The following is a 7,232-nucleotide window of genomic DNA, read 5'->3' as shown; positions in this document are numbered from 1 at the left end:
GGGATGGGTGCCGGCTAGCCGGGGGGGACCCGGGTGTTGCGGCGGCCGCGCCGGCGCGGGCTGGGCGGGGGGCCCGCGCCTCCCGCCTCCTGCCTCTTACCTCTGCCGGGCGCTGGTCGCGGCGAGCTGCAGGCGGAGGCGGCGTCGCCCCCCGCCCAGCCCAGCCCGGCGCCGGAGCAGCCTCCCCGGCCCCTCCCCGCCCGAGCCGGCACCCATCCCCGCCCGAGCCTTCCCGGCGGCGGCGGGGGGCGGGGGGCACGTGCGGGCGCCCCCGCCGGCGGGGAGGGGGAGGCGGGCGCCCCCTCCGGGCCAGAGGCGGCCAGCTGCGGCAGGGACTGGGCAGCGCCTTTCCGGAGGAGCCCCGGGGCGGCGCGGAGGCTTGGGGAAACCGCCCAGCCAGGTTTCACGCGCCGCATCGTTCAAACTGGTTTCGGCATTTGCACGGAAGGTTTGGCAGCCAGGATAGCTCTGCACCTTCCCCTTCGTGCATTTCCACGCATGTGAAGTCATTACGCATGATTAAACAAGCCAATATCCCATGTTCTTGTGAGCCACTTAGAGAGTTTTAATATGGTTGACAGGATGCAAATCTATTACCTAAAGACACAGAAACAGCTTTCTCTAAGTGTGGGGTGCAGACCCTCAGCTCCAGGGCCAAATCCAGGGCTCTAGCTGAGGTTCCAGTCCTGCCCTCTGGAGTTACCCGGAGGGCCCTGCCTTCCCCCCACCCTCCCCACCCCCCAGCTCCACGCTCCTTCTCTGCCACTTCCTAGTTTCCCAGCTTTTGCGGTTTTATTCTCCTTCCAACTGGCTGAAATGCTTCTCCTCGCGTTACTCTGATGCCAGGAGGAGCTGAAGGAAGAACGGTGAAAGAGCTGAACTGGGACTCCGGAGATCCGGGTTCTAGCCACCCCCACCCCACCCCACCTGGAAGCCTGTTGGGTGATGTAGGGCCCGCCACTGCTTCCCAGGCTAGCCTATCTCGCAAGGCGGTTGTTGCGATGCTTACGTGGAGAAGAGGGGAGCCTCGCCCTGGGTTCCTTGAAAGAGAAAGAAAGGTGAGGTTTAAATGCGAAGTAACATGAGGAAGCTAAAGTAGGCTGGCGGTTGCTTTGGCTGTGCCCCGTTCGCCTTGCACGCGGCTCCAGCAAAGTGCGAGCTGCCAAGCTCAGGAACTTTAGCAAGCCCACGAAGGGCCTGGCACAGCGCAAGGATCTGGCCTCGGGTCGTTTTGCACCCACCTGCCTTTGGCCATTTGATACTCACTACTTCACAAAAAGCACAAAAAGCATATTGCCCTATGGGTGAACAAACCGAACTCAGAACATGAGCTTTTCAAACTGTGCGTAAAATTCAAACATAAATTGAGTAATTGGATAAAAGTGTAAACAGTAACTTCGATCCCAGTTGTGAATGTAAAAAGCAACAATTTCTTTGTTCCTGCTTCTCATTCACGATTTTGTCAAAACATGGAACTTTCTTGCCGATTGCATTCCACAAAGCTACCCCTGGATTCAGGCAATTGCTAGATTTTGTCCCGATTGACAAAAGAGAACTGAACCCAAATGCAAACAAAATCACAACAAATAATTTTATTCTTGGGATGATTTTTGGTGAAAAGCATTGCAATTCATCAACTCTGGTGAATTGCAACCCAGCCTGCTCTTTGTCACACCCTCTGAAATGCCATCTTGCATTTGGGAGCCTGTTCTGGAAGAAAGCTGCCAGGACATGCCAAACTGCCCATTATTATTATTATTACATTTTTATACTGCCCATAGCCAAAGCTCTCTATGCAGTTGACAGCAACAATCATAGAATCATACACTCAAGTCGCCCATCCCGCTTCCGCCCAGGCCTGACCCTGCTTAGCTTCCAAGATTAGGCAGGGTCAGGCACTTCAGGCTACATGGACCTGGCTATTTGCTGCTAAATCGGGGTGAGGTTTCAGAACACACAGCACTGAACATGAGACCGAGATGACGGAGAGCACTTTCTCCCTTACCAACCTGCCCAGTCACTGGATGACCTTCTGCTAGCGGTTCCACAAGGACCCAGTGCCCAAATGGAGTTCACCCAGACAAGCACCTTCCCTGTGCCGATGTCTTTCCTGTGGAATTCCCTCCTATGGAATTCCCTGCTTCAACAGACTACTGGCTGTTTTAGGTGCCTGCTAAAAGTCTCCTCTTTCCAGGAAGCCTTTCCTGATGACCAGCCACAGTTTTATCTTGTTTTTAATATATAATTTTAATTCCATTTATAGGTCAGTGTTCTAGAATTCTCCTGCATGTGCAGCCATTTACAAAAGCCATTCATGGTTGTGTTGTTGTGTGTGCTTTCAAGCTGTCTCTGACTTATGTCAACCCTATGAATGGAAGCCCTTGTCCTTCAGGGCCCCACTTGGCTCTTCTAAAGTCAAGGATGCAGCTTCCATTAGCAAATCGATCCAACTCGTATTCGGCTTTCCTTCCTCTTCTGCCTTCAACTTTCTTTAGCATAATTGTCTTCCACCTTTGGCATTCCAGTTACCTATAATTATCAATGCTATTAGTGAAATAAAAAGCAGGAACTCTTTGGAGTCCCAGGAAGAGCAGGTTTGAAGCTTTGCAGTGGGTGAAAAACTCTGAGACTTGTTCCAGCAAGGAGCATTCCCCTGTGCCCACTGAAGGCGGTGGCCAAGTGCTGGGCTTGGAGTCCTCCTCTGAAGGCAGAAAAGGTTTGACCAAGGCAGTGGGTTCCTTCACAGTGTCGTTCTCTCTTCTCGCAAATCCGCGCTTTCAGAGGCATTCCATCCTCACTGTGCCAGCCATGACAAAACTGGAGCAAGAGTCTGAAAAGGCGGCCACAACACAGAAAGAAATGAAAGGCTTCCCATCATCGTGACAAAGCTGTGCGGCAAGGTTTCCTTGGCAACACACCTCTGAGTCTCACAACAGGTCCTGGGAGCCTGCCAAGATGCACGTGAAGAGCATCTCCCCAGAGCATGGAAAGACTGTCACAGGCGCACAGCATACAAAGTCGCCTCATGCCAGGGCAGGCGTTAGTGCTGGGAATGGATTCTGCCCTAGTGGTACAGCCCCTGCCATGCCTGCCGACGGACCACCGGCATCTCCAGGTAGGACACGGGCCAACCCTGATCTGAAGCCCAGTGGAGCCACTCCACTGGTGGTCTCTTACCACCACCAAGTAAAGATACTCCCCCCTCCTCCTCCTCCTCCTCTGCATCTTCTTGCAGCCCTTTGCCATTTTCTTGTATTATTTCTTGTATTGTTATGCTTTTAAGTGTGTTAATGGATCTGTTTTATGTTTAAGATGTTTTAACCTGTATTTATTTACTCAAAAAGCCATACAGAATAATAATACCTTTATGAAGTCAAAATCACCCTGCCAACAAAAGTGCGTATAGTCAAGGATATGGCTTTCCCAGTTGTGAGGTATGGCTGTGAGAGTTGGACCACAAGGAAAACTGAGCGCTGAAGAATTGGCACCTTTGAATTGTGGTGCTGGAGGAGACTCCTGCGAGTCCAGTTGATCTTAAAAGAAACCAACCCTGACTGCTCTTCAGAAGGTCAGAGACTGAGGATGAAACTCAAATGCTTTGGCCACCTCATGAGAAGGAAGGACTCTTTGTAGAAGACCTTGATTCTTGGAACGATTGATGGCAAAAGGAGAAGGGGACGGCAGAGGATGAGGTGGCTGGATGGAGTCACTAGGCCAGTGGGCGAAGGCTTCAGGAGGTGGTGCAGGCCAGGAGAGCCTGGAGGAAGGTTGTCCATGGGGTCGCAATAGGTCGGACACAACTTTGCAACTAAACAAACTAATGAAGTCAACAAAGATGTCAATACCACTTGTGAACTTTCAAGATCTCGGGGTCCCTTTCTCAGGCAAGAAGAGATCTGAAAATCTCAAAAGCATGGGTGGCCAGGGGTGGGGTGAGACCTTTGAACTGGCCTAATGAAGGCATTACATTCTCTGCAGGGAGGGGTCCCTCATGACTGTCTTTGTTTATTACCACTCTGACCACTGTTGCAACCGAAGGACTGACCAGCAAAGGGCTAAGTGCACAAGTTTGCTCTTCCCCCAGCCAGGGGGCCCTGCACAAATCTTAAACGACACCTCCCATCAATCTCAGTGTCAACAGCGCTGATGATGATGGGGCTTGTGGTCCTACACATCCAGAGGGCACCTGGCTGGCACAGATGAGATAACCAGCAGAAGCAAGAGGCGCACTTCTGCTCAGAGGTAAGAATGCGCTGCAGCGTGTTTGCAGGTCCTCCAGAACAGCCCCAGAATTTTGCCCTCGAGGCAAAGCATTTGGGGGTGGCTTTAGGATGCAATCTGATGCAAGTCTAGACAAATGCAGGCCTACAATTCCCAGCATGCCCCAGTCAGCAGGGCATGCTGGGACATTTGGGGGGTATTTATTTTATTTTTTAATTTTCAAATTTATATGTCACTCAATAGCCCAAAAGAACTCTCTAAGCAGCTAACAATATACAAGAATCAGTCCAAGGGGAAGAAGGGAGGAAATCTGTGGGAGCAGAGTGAGCACTAATGCTCAGTTTTTAAATTTGGGTTTCGTAAAGTCTGCGAAGGAGATTTTTCTGTCTAAACTTGCATAGGAGTGCCCATTTAGCTGAACTTTTCATTCTGCTTGTTAACACATATAAATCGAAAAATAAATAAACACACGTTATTACATTGCATTCATATCCTGCCCTTTCTTTTCCTCTTGTGAGGAACACAAGGGTGTTTGGATAGCTCCATGTTATCCCACAACCACAGCCCTGTGAAGCAGGTGGGTGGTTTTCAACCGGCAGTCCCTGGACGGGCACCGGTCCACCAGCATTCGCTGCCAGTCTGTGAAAGTGCTTGCGCTGCTGATTCCCCACCTCTTCCTTGCCGGAGGAGGCCGGAGAGCGGCGAGGCAGCTCAATGGGAGCTGGCTGGGGGCTGGGAGTCGCAGGGCGCCGGGTCTGCCCTCTGAGCAGGACCCCGGGGACCGGGCCTTTCCCTTCTTCTTTTCCAACTGGCCCATGCAGCCTCGCTTTTTGAGAGCAGCTTCTCCTGCACGGTGCACGGGCTGTTTGCTGTAAAATCAACTGCTGATAAAGGCAGAGGAGCGATCTGGGAAGGTTTCCCAGGTCAGGGGCCACCCAGGCCTGCTCTGAACTGGCAGGGGGGTGCCTGCATTCCTAGGCCCCCTGCCCCTCCCGGCCTTCAGAGCTCTGTCTAACTGCAGCCCATCTCACTGGATAGCCTCCCGAGCACCTGCAGTACCCACAGGGCCTCTGGGGCCATATGCCTGGAGAGCGCCTCCCCCTGCTGCAGCCCCCACCCCCTGGGGCCCTCAGGTCGTCCCGCGAAGGCAGAGGCAGGCTCGGCAGCGCTCGCCGTCTCCGTTTCCAGGCAAGGAAGCGTTCCCCGCTCACGCTTCTCTCTGCCATTCCCCAATCAGCTGTTGCTTTGGAACACCCTGCGTGCCCCAGAATGGGCTGCAGGAGGGAGGGGCTGGAGGGGGACACGCGTCCCCACGCAGGCAGGCAGGCAGGCAGGCAGGCAGGCAGGCAGGCAGACAGGTGCCGGGTCCAGTCGCCACTGCTCCTGTTTCCGGCTGGCTACTGCACGGCAGCGACTGCCTGGCCGGTGCTTCAGATCGCCCCTAGAAGTGCGGGGGGAGGAGGAGGAGGAGGTCAGGCAGCGGCAGCGCGAGGCGGAGGAGCTGGCCTCCAGGCTGCGCAGGCCCACGCGGCCCCCTCGGCACAGCGGCCGGGCACTGCCTGGAGCGCCTGGATGCAACATGCAGCTGGAAGGCGAGCACCAGGCGCGCTTCGAGCAGGCACTGGCGTGGCTGAGAAGGGAACTGGTGAGTCCCGGCTTGTTTCCGTTTCCACAGGTGCTTCGCAGGAGCCCACGAGCAGAGACAGGTGGCCACCGTCCTCTTCCCCCCATCTCACCTAGCAAGGCGGTCGCAGCTGCGCCGCAACAGGCAGGAATTCTGCAGGGGAAGCTTGTTGGCAGGTGCCTGAATGGGAAGCTCTTTTCTCACCGCCAGGCACAATGGCTAGAAATACTGAAGTGTGGGGGGAAGCATCACGGCAACCAACCTCCCCCCCAGGCCACCAGCCCCCCCCCCCCAAAGACACAGAGCCATCGAGCATCATGGAGGACACATCACATCTCCGTCCTTCCTGGGAGATGCTTTGAGGCGGCACAAAGATCCGTTTGGCTCTGGCACAGCTACCCTGCGAAGTAGGCTAGCCTGGGAGTTCGTGGTTTGCCCACGGCCTGAGTTCGTGGTTTGCCCACGTGGTTTGCCCATTGGAAGCTGAATGGAAGTTGAACCCGGGTCGACCCATCTTCGCTTTCTCACCCCCAAAGTGTTGAAATATTGTGGAAGGTGAGATTGGAATGTGCCACGCCAGGAGCAAAGACACACCACACACCCTGCCAGGCACGGATGAAGCCGGAGCGCCAGAAATCGGCGCACCCGCCAATGTAACGAAGTATCAGAATCCTTCACCCGCCTGCCTGTTTCTGGCAAGGATGTGCGGGAGGGTCTTCTTCGCGGTTCAGGTCCTTTGCTCCTGATTAAAAAAAGAACATTTGGGCCTGTTTAAAGGTGCCCAGGGTGCATCACTTCTGCAGCCACCTTTGCATTTTCTTTCTTTTTTCCCCTTCCTCCCAGCCACCAATGGTTTGACTGCTTCCCATCTTTCATGCGCACTTATTTCTCTCACTGTAAATGGTCAAGATGCCTTGCCTGAGACAGTTCCTGATAGTAAGATCTTTAAGCTGAAACATGCCCCTTTTTCCTATTTTGCCTTTGGCTTCACGCCAGAGAAAGTCTTCGGGGGGGCATTGCACCAGGGCTTGGGGCCTGGATCCAAGGTTGCATTTGGATGCCAGGAAGCGCTTCCTGGCAGTCAGGACCCCCAGGGTGTGGAATGGGCTTCCTCGGGAGGTGGTTGAGGCCCCATTGGTGAGGGTGTTCAAGGACAGGCTGGACATGCACACAGTGGGCATGTCGTGAGCGGAGCCGGCTGGAGCCAGGGGTCAGACTAGATGGCCCGGGAGAACCCTTCTGACTCGCTCTGCTTCTGTGTTCCATCTTTCTATTGGGAACCATGAATCTCAGGGAAGCCCCCTGTCCCACCCCTGTGCTGTCCATGGCCCCTGGTGAAATAACGATACGAGAGCTCTGAGGGTCTCTGGTGCATCTGACCCCCCCC

The sequence above is a fragment of the Varanus komodoensis genome, unplaced genomic scaffold (genome assembly GCF_004798865.1).
Source record: "Varanus komodoensis strain SLA01 unplaced genomic scaffold, ASM479886v1 scaffold8, whole genome shotgun sequence".
NCBI classification, from domain to species: domain Eukaryota; kingdom Metazoa; phylum Chordata; class Lepidosauria; order Squamata; family Varanidae; genus Varanus; species Varanus komodoensis.
Note: the sequence above shows the minus strand (reverse complement) of the source record.